Here is an 18,192-nt window from a genome sequence, read left to right as displayed (position 1 = left end):
TATGGCACACTTCATGATTTTGCAAATATTTTGTTGATGCTAACATACCACACTTTTTGCAGGTTGATAAGATTATCACACATTAAGACATTCTGCCACTTCCTTTGTAAGCTGTAGATTCCCAGAAAATGACAGCTGCTGCACTTTTGTTAAAAAAAATAAAAAGGTTGAGAGTATCGGCAAGGATGCCACTAATGGGAGAAGCAGCTTCGTACAGTTGGAGTTTTCAGGTGATGCAATATTCATCAGTTACAAACTTGGGAATGTCATATTGTAAAATGTACATGATAAAAGACACTGTCTGGTATTTCAACTGATTCCATTTGCCATATGGCATGTTATTATTTTGTGTTACCTTGGGGAATGTGCTAGAAGGGAGAAGAAAACAGAACACCCCCAAGGTATATAGAATACAAAGTTAATTAAAGCAATAGGGTCTGCAACTGAAATGGAAATGGAACTAAGTACGAGAACTGAATGTGTGCTGTACTGCTCTCCAGCTACTGAAAAGTAATAAACTCCTATTAGGAAGGTTTAAACAGGAAAAAAAATTCCAGCTACCATATATACAAGTCTATAGACAGCCTCAGAATGTTGACTCAGAAGTCAGTAAATGCCATGTGCAGTGGTATCTACATTACCTTAATACATTTTTACATCAGATTTCCTGAGGTAGGCTGAATAAAACATTAGATCACTAGTCTTTAAAAATGACATTCCATATGCATATAAAAAGCTATAATAAAATCATCAAGTGAATGATTAGAACAGTACATTGATTGGGGGGCAGTATTTGCTGAAAACAGTCAAAAGAATCCTAAACTACATAACTGTGACAACTTGATATCAGGGTAAGTGAGCTGCTCTCAGGGCCTAGAAGGTTCCTGAACAAAATCTCCAGACCCCACATTTAGAAAGGCAAAAAATATTTTAGAAGTTAGAAGAAAATTGTTATCAATGTATCCAAAACGTATACAAGATTTCAGAAAAGTAGGTGCAATAAAAAGTTAAGTGGCAACATTTGCTTGTAAATTCAATTCTTCCCAAGCCAGTAATTTGAGCTTTACCCCTTCCACCCTCCAGGGCCATCTTTGGAGGTGTAGACTGAAGCAAATTCCAACCAAGGTCATATTATTCTCTGCGAGTTATTTTTCAGTCATTATTAAAAGACAAATTTTATGTTACCAAATAATGAAAATATACAGGCTTCTGGGTTTTTTTGAATAGTTTGGCTCTAAACACCATACATCATTAGATGAAGCATTTCAAGATCTGTTATGGGAGCAGAATATTTTTAAATTGTTTATGCTAACTGTGCAATACTTCATATGGCATCTTCAAAGCCATCATCTATTCAAATGTTTAGAATAAGCAGCCAAAATACAGAATAGTTCCTTTTAGCTAGATCTTTAGTAAGAATAAATTGGACAAATTCTAATAACTCCCAGTATTTCTTATTATTTATTTTGATTTCCTGCAAGTTTTACCAGCTATTAGAAAGATAACTTTTTTAATCAGTCATCTGAAAGACTCAACGTCATTTAAAGGTAACACAACCTTCCCGTTAAATAAATAGGGGACCAGGATTATATGGCTCTTGTAAGCTTCTCTCTCTCTGTACTACTTAGCAAAACCCACAGAAAAACCAGTCTTGAGGTTTCTGTACTGTTTGCTCTGTAAGGTTGACGTTATGCTGTAACCACGAGCAGCCTGGTGCTGGCAGGAGAGTTTGCACTGCAATCACTGTGCAAATTAATGCATACATTTTCACTCCTCAGCTAATGCTAATACCAACTAAAGATACTTTTTCCACTGTGTTATTAAAACCTTTGAAATTTTCACTCATTTTGACCTGAGTACCACTCATGCTTACTCCATACGTACGCTGTTTCAGCCACCAGAATAGGTTGACGTAAAAATGACTGACATCAGGAACTGAAGAAATAAGATGGGGATGGATGAAAGGATGGATGGATGGAAGAAAGGGAGAGAAGGAGGCAGAGAGGGAGAGAGAGAGGGAAGCAAAAATCAGTTATCACTGTTCAAGGGCGTTTGTCCCTGTTAACACTAATCTTGAGTATATGTTAACTGACAGCTCAGGTTGGAAGACTATACCTTGTAAACATACTTGCTGAATTTGCAAATATTTGTATATTCTTTAAAGGAGAGCTATGCTGCATTACAGGAGGAGAGTAATGTTTGTGTATTTTTTCCTATAGGAATGTATTAAATCCCATGCTAATGCAAGATAATTAGTGTTTTAGCAGAATTTGTGTTTACCTTAGCTTAATAAACTAAGAATTTTAAATACTTTTATTTCTGCTATTCTGATAAAACTGTTACCTTAACAACAAGCATAAATGAATGTGTTATTTCATGATACATTTTTGTGTAGGAGTTTTAAGCTAGTAATGGAAATTTTCTTAGAAATAATTAGTAATTTCTTCTGAAAAGAAAACCTTAAAAAGTTTAATTAAATGTCAGACATTTAAAGTAAATATGAATTCAAGATCTTACCACAGCAGGGTAACTATTACTACTATTGAGTTTAATAAACCAACTCACTGTTAAATTTCACATTAAAAACTTAGGAATTCATCAAAAACTACTGAAAGGAAGAGTTTTCCTTTAGTGAATGGAAGTGTTCAAATCAAGGAAAGAATTACATTCCAAAGTATTCTCATCACATACAAACTTTTTTCTCCTGGCTCAATTCACTTAGGCAGTTCATTTCAGCATTTATGACAGTATTATGAGATAATGCTGTTTATTATTAATTTTATTAATAACTATTATTATTAAATATGTACACTTTCAAACTCTTCACTTAGTTAAGAAAATACAGGCATGCAAGAAATGTGCTGTGCTTTAGAAAAAGAATGTTCAATTACAGTCAGCAGGAAAACCATGAGTAAAATATTTTTATTTTAGTATTTAAAAATTGCAACACTGGTTATATAAAATGAAACAATAAAATTGGTAATATGGCCAACCTCTCACTTCTAAAGGCACGAGTATACTCAATTTCACAAATACACTTGAAACTTGAAAAAATGCAACTGCCCTGTGTTCTGGAGGTGTCTAAGATCTAGCTAAATACAATTCCTGTATCTATTTTTAGAGTTCTTTTCATTTGTATCCAAGTGTCAATTCTCATATGTTTCTTCCATAAAGACGCTCTGCTGAATATTTGCAGTACATTATGAACAGATGTTATTCCTGTTCTGTTTATTCATGTTAAAGGACTTGTATCTTTGAAGGTTTATGAGGAGTGGATGAAACCATGAGTGAACACAGCACAATAAATTATTTAGGATTTCACTGCTTTTTCAAAATAAAGTTATTCTAGAATCTAGACTGGTGTTTTCACACTACACTAAATCTGAGTCTTTTTATGCCGTCAGTAGCTGATAAGTGTCTTACGGTAACAGCTGGCTAAGTCTCATGTACTGAGCTGTCAACAAGAACCAGATTTAGTGTAGTAAATTCCAGAACAAAACCACACACAACATTATTTGAGAGTAAAGACCATGGCATGCCCTTGGTGATCCAACAATATTATTTACAAAATCAGGAATTTTCAGTGCTGTACTTAGCAGATCAGTTTTGCAAGCATGGCTTTCTAATTGTGTTGCCTAAATTACATATTTGGCCAAGCAAATTACTAGCAAAGGTACTTAACTGTTTGCTATCCTTTTATTCCCAAAGATGCTTGTGTATGTTTGTAATGTACAGTGTAGATTCTTAAAAATAGAAAAATATTTGAAGCAAACAACAGCATCTGAAAAGAGAACGAGATTAAAAGTATTTAATGACGTGTTCTTTCTGAGTGAGTTTCTTTTATCCGAATGCTCAGTACCACAATAAAGGCTCTACCAAAATTATTTACACCCTCAACTCCAAGAACCCTTCAGCTCCTGCTCAAGCTTGCTTGCTAGAAGTAATATTAAGTGGCTTCCTGGAACAGGCTAGTGAACTACATGCTCAGATGATGATTATAATTTCTTATTTTTAAAGCCATGTGTCTGCAATAACATCATGCTAGTAACAAGTGATGTTATAAATTTCACTTAACTGTGTAGAAATAAACCCACAAGGTATCTAAGTCTTCACAAAACAGAATAAAGTGTGAGAGCTTTTTTAAATTGAAAAATGTAACAAGACTGAACACTGTGTTTAGAATGAAAATAGTGCTGCTGTAATTTCTTGCTTTACCCACAAAAGGATTATCTGATTTCTATGAAATGAGTTAAAATGAGGTATATATTCCTTTTTGCTATTTGGAATATTATCGATTTTTTTTTATTTATTTTTTTTTTGACATCACAGATGACAGCAAGTGTGATTAATTGCTGCTGATAATTGGAGCTTCATTCCAGTGGTTATTGCTTGTCAGTAACAATTAATAGCTCCCACAAAAGCCTCATTCATTTCACAGTATTAAAGAATGATGACTTGTGGGAATTATGCTAAGCTAGCACTTTCAATTAGATTTCAGATTTTTTATTACATTGAATAACAGTTTATGGTTTTATAATAGTGGTGTTTTATTGTAGTATGGTAATCACTCTAATTACATGTGGTTTATCTGGAGAATTGCAATTTTTAGAGTCATTATATAAGAAACAGTCAATTACTTGTTATCATTTCTTTAAAAGTACAGAGATTGTTGGTATTTACTTGTAAAGATTATTTTGAACACTGATTGCATAACTTTGTTCCAGTTTTTGAAGGGCAGGATGCTACTGTTAAGGGATGCAAAGGTTTCACTTCCTCAGTATCAGGCACCAACTGGTATGGCAAGCGGCATGGCCACCCAGTTACAAGTCTTCTGCTTACAGCTGGGCTGGACTGTAAGTATAAGACAGTAACTGTCTCATCTGATCACTTCCAGAATTATGGGAAGAGACAAGGGGAATTCTTCAATAAAGAGAAAATATTGATTTTGGAGACTCACTGAGATCTGTCTTCAATTTTGCCCATTTCCCCAGTAAATAACTTTCAGTAGAAAGTAGGAAAACAGACAAAAACAAACAAACAAAACAGACAAACAAACAATACACAACGACAGAAAGGGAGAGAGTCAAAGAATGGCATGCACTAGCACACAAGGGAAAGAGAAAAGTGAGGTATAAGATAAACTATGATAAAGGCCACTGATAACACATAATCCAAACTGAATCGGGACTAAACAGTGAGGAGAATCTGAAGTGAGAGAGACTGGAGAGACAACAATTGTTTCCTCTGGCATTAAGCTTAATAAAGCGAATTCAGGTATTTTCATTGAGATGGTAGGGAGCTCTGAAATTTAACATACCCATAAGACAAAACTTGAGAATATATGTATACTAATAAAAATTCTGGCCCTCAGGAAAACATCATGCATCTATCATTGACATCTATACTGTTAGGGTTTGAGTCATGGATCACATAATACAGTTCAACGAAGAATGCGGAGCTTTAAAAAGCTAACTTCTAAAATTGCATAGCATATGCTTATTTCACTTGCATAAATGCTTTTGCCTAGGACTCTGCATGACAAGGACTCTCCAAATAATCATTTGTTCTGCCTTGTCTTTTATTTGAATATGATTTTTAAATTTAATAATCTGTAATATTTTTCTAATTCAACCTTAAGTATATCTATTATTTAATGAGTCTCCCAAATACAGAAAATTCCAGCCTACTTCCAGAAAATTAAATTACACTGGTGTAGAACAAGGTAAAGTAAGAATCTATCACATGAAGCACTGAATTGTTTTAGTGGTTAGGCTCATCAAAAAGTCAACAACAAAAATGGCTGTGATAATTCTAAGGAAATTGCAGGTCAAAACTGCAGCTCATTGCACAGACCATGAATTCATTCTCCATTCTGTAATGATCTTTTCAATGCCAGACTCTGACTGAAGTCAATGAGAACAGGAGCAAGACCTTTCTTATTTTTGTTTTAGTTTGTGCAAGTTTGCAAAAGTAGAAAATTACTGCTGGTAATAGAGGATATGCTAGTTCATTTCATTGGAAAAATCATAATCCAAAAGTTTGGATGATTATCCGAGATACATAAACCTTCTTGAATTATTTTAAACCTGGTCTTTAGACCATCTGTTCAAGAATATTTTTCTTACAGTTTCATGATTCTGTTATTAGTTATATAGTTAGATGTTTTATGCTAGCACCTAAAGGCTCTAATTAGCATTTGTTCTACTCTGGCGTTGTGCAGACTATGCTGAAATTAAATGCAAAATAATCTGGGACTAAATATAAGAAATAGCTATCTTTGCAATTCCCAAGGTAAATTTGGGCTAAGTGCAAATTAGGTTTTTTAGGTTCTTTCTAATTACAAATGTCATTTTTGTTGTTGCTTTATTTTCAGAATATACCTTCAATAAATTCACAATTAAGATATTTAAAATATGATTAAAGAGATAAAAGTATATAAAATGTATGTAAGGAATCTGATATAAAAGAACAACAGACTTGAACAAATGCAATTCCATTCTCATGCTCTTTGATCTAATCTAATAAAACTTTAATCTTTCTATTGAAGGACACAAACTCAGGCAACACAGCCCTCTTAATCCAACCCTAATCTCTTACTCAGACAAATCACTTTTATTCCCTGATAATTCTCAGATTTGATATCACAAACAAAAACCCATCCCCAAAACTGAATTTCTTGGCTGAAGGCTGCTCATTCTATGACTAAATAATTTATTTTGCAAGAGGAAAATGTAGATTTTTCTTCTTTATTTTGTGAATATTTAAACACTGAACTTTTACTCCTTTTCCCCAAAATCCACACTTCTCATTCTTTCTTTGACATTCCAGGTAATTTTTTATCAGCTATGGTAAAGTCCATTGTGATGCTCAATATCTTGAAACTACAGTGACGTTCAGACTGTCCTAAAAGAGGGACCTTTTTACTTGCACTCTACATTCAATTCCATTCAGCTACAATACAGCAAAATTAAACAATAAACCACAAAGTTAACAATAGATTACCTTTTGTAAGGGTATGTAAAGGTAATGTCGCTTGAAGTTAGTCAGAGCAGTAGTTGCTTAGCATTTAAGATGAGATATTAGTCAGACTCTGCTACCAAAGCTCTCTTAAATTTAAGATCCTAAAAAATGACATTACCATTATGAGTGTATGAAGCATTTATAGTTTCTTACATCAATTCAATGACAAATCAATAAATTGATTCAGTTAATCGATTTTTGAGGTAACCTTCAAAAATACATAGAAAGAAAGCAACCTATTTGCTTTCAGCATCTGAGACAGTACCCTAACTGGTACTCAGTACTACAGAAGATGCCTCTATGGTCGTGTTATACTTGTTTAGTGAGGTCTGTTTAAAAGAGGTGTTATTACTGAAACTTGATGCATTGGAAGGGTACTTTTCATTATGAGTGAAAGTTTCAAATTGAAAATTCAGTTTCATATGCCTAAGCATCTATATTCACATCATTGCTATGCTTATCAGGTGCATGGATTTCAGGCATTTGCCTTCTCTGCCTTGTCCCTCTTACCTTTTATAACTTACGTTTAATAAGCAGGGAAAAGCTCCTCAGAGCTTTACTACCAGGAGATAATTGTTCCTTACTCTCTGCAGTTTCCTCTCCAGCACTATAACATACATCAGTTGGTAATGGTTAATTACTTTCTACTCTTGCAATTCAGTCTCCTGAGGAGCGAAATTAAATTTTGTGCTTTTAGCCTAAGCGAATACAGACTCAAAACACACACACACTTCAAGTTTTCCTGAATATAAGCAGTACCTTCACACGTGGGACAGGGAGTTTCAGGCCCGACTTATTCCAGGTGGCACTTTGATTTGATGTTCACTGACTGACTCAATGGCTAGAACTATTTCTTTGCACCTAACACTGATAAGTATGCCCTTTCTTTCAATGAACGACTACTTATCCACTCCTCTACTGCAAGAGACTGCGTACCTCTGTAAGAAAATGATTTAGTAATTCAGGAAATTACTTATTCTGTCTTACCCCTCATTTTGCTTACATTTGAAACTTACAGTCTTAGCAGGAGAGGACTAAGCAGCTTGGAGCACTGTCAGGAAAATAGGAACTAAGGGAAACTAAAACTTGCCTTCATTCATTCTGGAAACTTAGAGACTGCTTTGTCATCCTTTGCCCAGCCTCAGCTGATTTGCTAGCATTCAGCTGCGTAGACTGAAGAGAACAGTTGTGATAGAAATATTTTTGCTAGAAATACTTAAGCTTATCCCTATGTGCTTTGTTTTATGCTCAGATACCTAGGAAAACATTACAAAAGATTATGAAGATTTGCATAAACTTGAAGTATTTCCCTTCAGCATTATGAATTTGAAGAATTTTCATTCAGTGGAAGTCAGATTCATAGAAGACCTTGTCTGGACTGTGGATGGGGGGCAGAGTTTTTCAAGTGGTGCTCAGAGACAGTACAAGGGGCAATGGACACAAACTGGAACACAGGATGTTCCATATGAACATGAAGAAAAATCTCTTTACTCTGAGGGTGATAGATCAACACTTGTGGATTTTCATTCTCTGGAGATATTCAAAACCTGCCTCAATGCTTTCATGTGCAACCTACGGTAGGGTATCTGCTCTTACAGGGAAGAGGTTCCTTCCAGCCCCTGCAATTCTATGATTCTGTGACTCTTGATAAGTTGTTTCAAGAGAGCAAGAAATTTCTCAGAATCTTTAGTTTCTGAGAAATTTAAATAAAATGTTCTGAAACAACTTGAGCTAAATTATTGAAAATACAAAATCCTTTAATAAGATTTTTAAGGTATATTATTTTTTGTTTTCATACCTCATTCCCAAGATAAGTTAGAGAATAAGCTGGAAGTGGTACTTCGAATTTGGGAACTCAAACTGAAAACCTTTATATTAATGCCTAATATTAATTTAGTATTAGCTTCCCACAAAGGAAAGTTCTCAGGCAAATGCAGTTATATCAGCATAAAACAAAACAAAACCACAAAAATAAACATCAACACCAAAATGCAACTTACAACAACTAATTTTTGCCAGAGACTACTTTGTCTGCTTTGGTAAGTTTACTTGATATTTCTACACTAATTACAAAATGTTTCTATAAAGAATAAGCTTTATCTCATGATCAGTATGACTACCAATAGTGATTAAAAAAATAGCAATATAAAAAGCTTTTTCCCCCCATGCTAGACAGAGCTTAATTTACATTAACTTAATCCTGAAAGCAGCTCTCACTTGGTCCCTGTTATTTCATGGAATAGCTTCTGCTGAGAACTTCTTCCTGTCTATTGGACGAATGCATCTTGACTTCCTTCCTTTCTCTCTCCTCAGTATAAGTAATTTGTATGAAATATTCATATTGTTCTGAGGTTAAAAAAAGAAAAAACAAACAACACAAAAAACCTTGTTTATAATTCATTTTGACTTTGATGATGGCTCTTTCTCTTGAATTCACAAGGAGCCAAGCTGGCCCAAAACTTACTTCCCTTATAAAAGTAGCAAGCAAAGAGCAATTCTCAAACAAACCAAAGGTGGGTGGTTTTTTTGTTCTTTTTTTTATTTGTTTTTGTTTTGTTTTGTTTTTCCCCAGTTAAGAATGGGGAATGTATTTGAGAGGAACAGACACGTTCTAAAATTTTAAAGGAATTTTTTTGACCAAAGATAATAAAAGAGCTGACTTCTCTTATATTTCAAAATTAGAGTTAGCACTCTTAAATCATAAGATTTCATTTTCCAGAATATTTATAAAGATTTAGCTTCCTAAGTACTTCAAATTATTGGCACTATATAACTTCATAAATCTATACTGGCAAAGCAACAAACCACAACTCTAGACCCCATATCATGCAGACTCTGTAGCTCTCTGAATCACAGTAGAGTGACACTCATTTCAAATTCTCTGTGAAATGTAGTGAATTTTCAGTGCAAGTAGTCTTTCGTATAGAGAATATAATTTCATTGGAAAATATTTAAGGTTAGGAACTCTCCTGACTTTTAAGCATACAAGTTGCAGCGTTTCTGTTGGAAGATTTTTCCATCTTTGGGACGAATGCTTCCTGAAGCAAAAAACATCTTCATTTAAAAGGTGGCAAATATAATAACCATTTTCCATTTGGAAATGAACTGACAGAAAAAAGCAAGAGGAACATGCTATAATTGTTCCTAACACTTTTTCAAATGAGAAACGTTAACAGACATACGGGAAATTTTTTTTTCCAGATTTATTTCTAATTGTTTCTTGACAGTAAAAACTGATAGACAGTCTGTGAGATGAAAGACAGAATGCCTTCCTGGAAAAAAAAAAAAAAAAAAGCAAAGCTGAACACTTGTATATTTTGCACTTATGTATTATAGTCTTGTTTCTTGGTCTTAGATCTACCAGATGGAAAACAGGTAATAATTATGTCAGGGAAAAAAATCAACTAATAATGAATCTATTTCAAAATAGATTCATTTAGTCACTTTCCTCACGTGAATTAATTCCTTACCAAAAATGGCATAAATACATCACTCTTACCATAAGAAAATACAATTACATTTCAAAAGGAAAGCATCATAAACTTAATAATGTCTGCAAAAGCCTTCTCTACTGCTATTGTATTTTACTTAATGGAAAAAAATTTCAAGACACAATAGTGTATTCAATGCCATATACTGTGGTTTTATGAAAGGACTTCTTCAGCCACTAAATTAGTTATATTAAAGTATTAACTCTGCAAGAAACTATTTTATCCATTTTGTTTTTAAATCAAGTCAAATTACTTAAAGAAAACTCTCAAATGAGGGCTAAAAACTGGGAATTCAAACTGAAATCAGTGCTGACTTACTGCCTGTATTACAGTGTTTGGGTGCTACCTGTAAGTTCTGCTATTTTAAAGAAATACCTTTAAGCTGTATTTCAAAAATGCACGCCTAAGTCCTTATTGTGCTCCATTCTGGTATATCTTTTGGTTAAAAGACTCTGTGAAGGAAATCCAAAATTGTTGTTCATACTACTTTACAATAAAACATTTTTTTTCGTCTGAGCCAACAGTTTTCAAGTGAATAGGGCCTTTATAAAACATATTTTAACACTCCTGCAGATTAATAATGTGTTAGCAGCAAAAGCCATGTTGAGCTTAGCTCAATTATCCTTCCATCCCAGTTATACTATGACATTAAATCTTGTGACATTTAATAAAAGGCCATTTCATCCATGGCTGCCTCAATGCTGAGGATTTATGCAACAGTGTTCCCTCCTAAGAAATTATTCTAAAAGAAGGCATTCTCACAAGCTGATATGTCTAACTGCTCACGTCAATTAAATAAGGTGCACCAAAATATATAAAATTGTTCATTTTGCAATTACTGATGCCTTTGACTATAGAAAGAGGAATAGACTGCCATTAGTTCTTTTGCAACTGTAACAGTGCTAACAGATTAAATAAGAACCAGAGTTCAAAATAATAAAGTATTTGTATGTTGATCTCTCTCATTTCTTTATGATGCTTTACATTTGCGTACATTAATTCAGTGGTTTATATTTCTTCACGATTTTATCAAAAGATTGCCATTCAACAAAACTTTTACAGAGTGAGCCACTGGAGTAAATGCAGCATAGTCTTCAGGCAAAAGTGAGTTAAAAACTTTTGGAATCAGTTCAAGACTCTTGCCAGAGTAACAAGCAAACACACTCCTTGTCATAGGTTATAAGCAGAGAAATCTCAGCTAACTGCTTGTCTGGCTCCAAACCTGGAAGTTTTGTATAGCTTGGAGTGAATCTAAAACAACTAGCTTCAGGGTTTGAGGTAGAATCTCCATGAAGCAGCCAGGGACAACATATGAATGCCCACTTTAGAGACATCTTCAGGAAGTCCTACTGTGCAGTGATAAAAATGCTCAACTTCTACCTCTGAAAGTTACAAGTTACAAGGCAGGCACATAAGCACCAGTACAACTGCTTATTTCAGCTTTCCAGAACAACGTTTTTATATTTTCAGGTAAGTATGAAGCAAATGGCTTTACTTTCAAAACAGGCCCAAGCTTGTACAGCAATTTATTTCACTCTATTATGAAATAGAAGTCCACAGTATCTTGGAACATCTGGTCTTTTGTTTAGGTAGGACAGATGCTTCAAATCAAATATCCAAGCACTGAAGAGCAGCCTGTTTGCTGTAGGTAAAAATCTCTGTGAAAGTCACAAGGATTAAAGGATGGCATCTTGCCTGCCAGGGTAAGACAGGGTAAACCAAGTCAGGTTCATGCTCCTTGGAGAGATGTTAGCATACATGGCTGTACTCCGCTCAGCAATAGCTATTTTGTCATTTTTCTCGTCTCTTTAAAATAGAAGGTATAGGGATATCAAGTAACAAAAAGCAAAAATTAAAGCTTAATCTTGTCAACTTTTCAAATGACAAGGAAAAAAGCTGCTAAGTCATAATTACTCTATACTATGAAAGTCATATTTCTGTAAGGATTTATAGGTGGTAAAAACACTGTGTGCCTTCACACAGATTGAAAAAAAAAAAAAAATGAATCCAGCTGCTCCAACTCCAGGGTATGCCACAAACTGCTCTATGGGATGGATAAATGAATGAATCATTGGGCTATGATTTTCACCCTTCTCTAACACTCATAGTTATTTTTGGTACAAAGTTAGAAAATGTATGCGATTTTGTTTTTTGGTGGTGGTGGTGTTTTTTTGTTGGCTGTTTTTGTTGTTTTTTGTAGAAAATGCTTGTACAGGAATGAACGCTGCAGATATTCTTCTAAAAAATATTTAGAATATTTAGAAAATACAGTGCTTTGAAGATGCCACTGGCAAGGACTTCACACCAAAACCGAATTTTATACATCTTTTCATGTAATACCTCTATAAAGCATTGAGGCCTAATACAGAAGAAGAGAAAGTGTTTACATTGTGGCAGAAGCAGATAAAATGCTAGGAATCCATGATCAGCAAAATCTACCAACCAATAGAAAGTGGAAAAAAACAAAACTTAAACTACAAAGTTTTCCTTTTAATTGTTGTAGTTTTAAGGACAAAGGAGAGGGAAGATAAATATTCCAGAGCTCAAGCCAGTTCATCTGTTTTCATTTCTATTTCTTTGGGATACGTTTATGTTAACAGAAAGAGTCAGGTTTTTCCGCACAGAGAACTGCAGCTAAATACCTCCAGAATTCCTTTTGCACAACTCCAATTTCTTTAAGAAGCAAACACGCAGTTAACACTTGTATTTTAATGACAAGATGAATATATACTGGCAAACTTATCCAAATGTAAAGAAGCCATAGGGCCAGAGCTGTCAGGCTGTATTGGCACAGAGCAGTTAGCTACTCACACAAGTTTGCTGCCCTGCGTGCGCCGGGTGAGATGGACGTTGACTTTGAATGCTCGCTCCCTGCTTGTACAACCTTCTGCTGATGGCATGTGCCCTCATCGTCTCCAACCAGCAAGGAGCTAGAGCTGCTTGAGCTGGTCCACGCAGGTTCTGTCCTTCCTTCCTCTTTTCTGTGGGCTGATGGGAAAACTAGAAAGCCTCACTTTCTGGTCCCCCCTCACCTGCTCCGTGTTCTTCTCACCCTTGTACCCTTGGTAACAGCTTGGGCATTTAGAATGGAGTCTGTAGGGATTGGTTCATGCCATTTTGTCTCCTGCCACAGCAGAGAGCTAACTGAAGCTCACGTGCTCATGAACGAGAGGAAAATGTAGAGGTCCTCAGAAATAGGCTACAACAGTGTGCGTACAGGGAAAGGGAGAGCGCTTCCTGACAGACACTGACCTCTCCAACCAATGCCCCACATCTTCCCTCCCCTTCCAAGCTCTCTCCACACCGACTGAACCCTGCTTGGCCAGCACTGCAAATCTGCCCCTTGCCATTCCAAGAGAATAGACAGTTTTCCTTCTCTGCTGAAGAGAGTGCCAGGTTGGTTTTGGCTGTATTTCTGCATCATTTTCTAACCACATGTGCACACTGGAAAACTATTTTTACAAGCATATCAGCTACAAATGAAAAGCAGTTTGGGGTTTTGTGTGTTGTTTTCCTCCCCAACCCTCCCTCCCCCCTGGGAATGTTGCTCTTTCAGTGATTACATTAGAAATCAGAAAAAGTAAACAAATGCTCTAAGCAGCCCTTTACATCACAAACCTCTCTCCCCAGGAGAACAGGACATTAAGGATTAGCTACTGCTTGTATATGTTACCATCAGCCTTTGTCTAAGATTTACACCAGAATCTCTACCCAGAAAAGGCACGTTTATCATTTTAATGCAGAAAACAATAATTAGTAGTTTGGTGTCTTGCAGTAATATATTTCACTCTATTCCAGATAGCAACTTTTTTTTTTTTTTTTTTTTTTTTGAGAAATGTTGCCACTCTCACTGAAGGGCTTCAGTTTGTGGACTGTTGCTGCTATGGCCTTTAAACGAGGGCAGAAAAATATTTTGATTTTTGAACATGTATTGAGCAAGTATTCAATTGAAGTGAGAATTTAAGACTTGATTCAAGCTCTACATAAACTCCTAGGAAATTTCCCTGCAATCTTTGTGTTTTGCAATAATAAGTTTAGCTTCTATTTTGGCTTTTAGCTGTCCAAGACTGGTTCATTGATGACATTCCAGAACTACAGCAAAACTCTCCAAATTCAATCCTTTGTTACATTCTGTTTTCCTTTCTTTATTCTTCCACTGTGACTATCAGTGGTTTTCTGCAACAATATTTCAGAATCATTTGCAAAACTGGAAAATAAAATTTATCATTTTTCTTCCTCCAAAAGGAAATTAATGTAACAAATCGTTTAATTTGAAAGAATGCATAAGCACAGTGTTGATTAACTTCAACTATCAACAGAGAGACTAATAAAGTTTTCTTGGTGTGTATCTCCCAACAGTGCAGTTTCTGAAGGAAATGATAATTACCTATAGATAAAAAACAAGAAATTCTATCTCTATCATGCACCCACCTGCAAAGTTAACTTTTTTTTTTTTTTTGGTAATTTGTGTTAACAGATAAAGAATGGGTCCTTTGAGGTAGGTGATGTAAAAATTCAGAAAAAACACACCATCCAAAATAAACCAATATCACATGGTTCCGGCACACACAGGTTTAAGTGAAGTTACAGATCCTAATAAGAAGATAACTGTAGTTACTCTGAGTGGCCTTGCATTATTCTTCTATTCAGTAAAACATAATTATCGATAAACAACTTGAAGTAATCCATTCTCTCCTCATTGTAGTTGAATTATATTAATGGATATTAAGGGCCTGACTTTTTTTCCCTTACAAAGTCTGTGCTAGCTTGTCAGTTTTATTTAAATTCTAATCCCTAGAAAACTTTCCTCCTGATAAGTAGCACACTGACTTTTAATACATTCTTCTTATTATCAATCTAATAACGTGACACAAGACACGCTCAGCAAGTCAAAACACTGCCCTTTGCTGTAAATTAACATACACCACTGAGAGTTTGTCTTACCAAGCATTGAGTTGTGACAGACGTAATTGTTACAAGGCAAACAAAGTTCGTAGCAGAGAGAATGCACTTTATCAAATCAATCTGGAGAAAGAAACCTGGAAAACTTTCTCTTCACAAATACACATCTATTTCAGTTGTATCAGCAGGTTTTAGCAAAGTACCCTCTTTGCTTACAACCTTTCTTCCTTGGATTGTCAGAGATAAAACACGACCACTGCAAACATGTTGAAGTGATGATAATACCATGGTAACATATATAAATACTAATCCTCAAGCAGACTGAGGCAATGTCCATCTACAGGGAAGGGAGGCTTAAGAAAAAATATTATGCAGGAAAAACAGTTCCTACACTTGGTCAACTGCCCATCTAAATTTTACATTTACAATTTACATTTACAATTAAAATTTTTAATTACAATTCTCTCTTTTTTAATACAAAGAAAATAATAAAAGTTTCTTCAGGAACACTGTGAAATAAAGTGCACCGAGCACTATCAACTTCTTACAGAAAGGAAACCTTTTTTACCCCCTCTCCAACCTCACTCACTGAAGATGAATATATTATGAGACTTTCCTATATGAAGAATACAAGGAAACAGACTTCAGAAGGCCAGACAAATATATAGTACTTATGGAAACGGAAAGAGGCATACATTTGGGGCTATATTGGTGGTTTCTTTCATGTAGTTGTATTTCCCAGATATTAAAATAGACTCCTTTTGAAAAAGTATTGCAGTACAACTTTCCATCAGAACTTGCCAGAGGTTTGTTGTTTCTATAAGCACTGATAAATGTTTTCTTCTCACACACAAAGGAAGATGCAAGCAATTCCTTTTCAATAGCCTTCAGCCGTGCAAGCAGTTATTTGTCACATGCAGTTGGATCTGTTTGAGTGGAGCAGGCAGGCAACTGCAAGTGTTCACAGTCACACTGACTTTTCTTTTGAAGACATGTTTCTTATGGCTTCAAGTGAAGTAACAGTGATAACAGTTATCTAATGCTTCAAGATAATGCTGAATAAAGTTTTGAGGCTATGTAGAAATAATTCACTATAAACACACACCCCCAATCTTAATGCTGTAAGTTAGAAAATATTTATGACAAAATACAGCTAGGGTCTGATTCCACTGCCATTAAAATTGATGGGAATTTTACCACTAGCTTCCACGGTAGCAGTTCTTAAAAATGTATTTACTGGGGAAGACAGAAGTAATTCATATGTATGAGAACATGAATACTTACACATATACATACCGATATTATAGCTCAGTGTATTCCTTTTTTCCCCCAACATCAAGGCGCTTTTAAAAAAGCCCTCTGTCCTCTGCCTAATTTTATATGCCTACATTCTTACTATATATTTTTGTATCATGTCTTCATATTTCCCATAAGCTTTCTTTTTGTCTAAAAACACACCAGTAATAAAGTTTTCAAGCTCTTCTATTTCTGCTACTATACATACATATATACATGCACACAGAATATATATATATATTCTGTATGTTATAGCCAAGTTTCTGTCAAAAACACCACCAAGACCTTATCTTTGAGATAGGATTTTAATTCCTTACTCTATTTAAATGCCAGCAATAATTACAATGCATGATTCTTTTTTATGCAATTTCTTTGGCTTTTTAAAACCAAGAAGTGAAAGGTAGATAGCAAATTCAAGTGAACATATTACACAATTTATCTGAAAATAGAGTCAGATTCAATTAAACACAATTAACCTCAAAAAACTGCCACCACTCCTGAGCATGAATCATATCCCCCCCAGCAGTCAGGCCTTCATCCAACAAGAGTCTCAGCAAGCATGTGCTGAGAGCAGCTGAGTCTGCTGAGCACCTAAATGCCCATAGTGTCCAGTTAACACTGCTGCAGGTAATATGTGTAAATGAAGCACAAGCAATTCTCAAACTTGCAAGAGTTTCTTAAGCTTAATGGGTAGAGGAATTGAAGAACCAGTGAACTGTAAGTTGCATAGGACTGATAAACTCTGTCTGGGAAGAGGAGAGGCAAGAGATGTAGATGAGGTATTTCAGTACTAAAATGGAAATCGTAAGAGCAATTCTGTACCTTAAAAGAAAACTAATTTTTTTCTCTGCAGAAATAGAGTTAATAAAGCCAACGCTAAAAAGTCAAGCTGCTCAGCCAAATGGAAGATTCTGGTAGAATTTGAGGAGACCTAAATCAGTAAGACTTTATAGAGATGCAGCCATGTTCCTACAGAGACTACTATGCAGATGGTAAATAAGTTTGTAGTTAATGACATCCTGGCCTTCGTTATGTCTTCAACAGTGGAAATGAGACCTTATGCTAGCTAAAAATAACTATCTTGGGATTCCTGTGCATTTTAGGTCCTCCAGAGGGAAGAATGAACAAGCTAGCCTTGCAGAATTTCTCAAGAATAAACCTTTCTTAATATGCAACTGAAGTTGTATCTTGGCTTTTCTTTTTAACTGACCAATTAGGAATTGGGAGCTGGACACGTGATTTGTCTCCATATGATATCTCCATTTGCTTATTTCCTGGAATCCTGCATTAAGTTTGAGATCTGTGACTTCTTACATCTCATCCTAAATCAGCCTGCAGCAATTATACATTCTTGTAACATTATATTCCACGTATCTAAAGTAAAAAAGCTAACGGTCACAAAATTCACACTGGCACTCTTTTCTATGCATTGAATAATTTGTCTAACCTACCTCTCAGTGTCATGATGAGTTTTCCAGGTTTT

General features: G+C 35.1%; 1 protein-coding gene across 7 annotated transcripts in view; it reads left to right on the top strand.

Moving 5' to 3' along the window:
• B3GALT1 (beta-1,3-galactosyltransferase 1) overlaps positions 1-18,192 on the top strand; it is a 184,626-nt gene that overhangs the window by 79,193 nt on the left and 87,241 nt on the right. Inside the window, exons 3-4 of one of the 7 annotated variants that reach the window (XM_085228923.1) lie at positions 63-230; positions 4,725-4,853. The exons of 5 other annotated variants lie outside the window; for them this stretch is intronic. The gene's annotated coding sequence lies outside the window, so the exon portion shown is untranslated. The remainder of the gene's footprint in view (positions 1-62; positions 231-4,724; positions 4,854-18,192) is intronic. One more of the 7 variants, XM_085228922.1, reaches the window with a different exon arrangement.

This window comes from Meleagris gallopavo, chromosome 7, assembly GCF_905368555.1.
Source record: "Meleagris gallopavo chromosome 7, MGAL_WU_HG_1.1, whole genome shotgun sequence".
NCBI lineage: Eukaryota > Metazoa > Chordata > Aves > Galliformes > Phasianidae > Meleagris > Meleagris gallopavo.
This window is presented reverse-complemented; position numbering and strand designations above follow the sequence as displayed.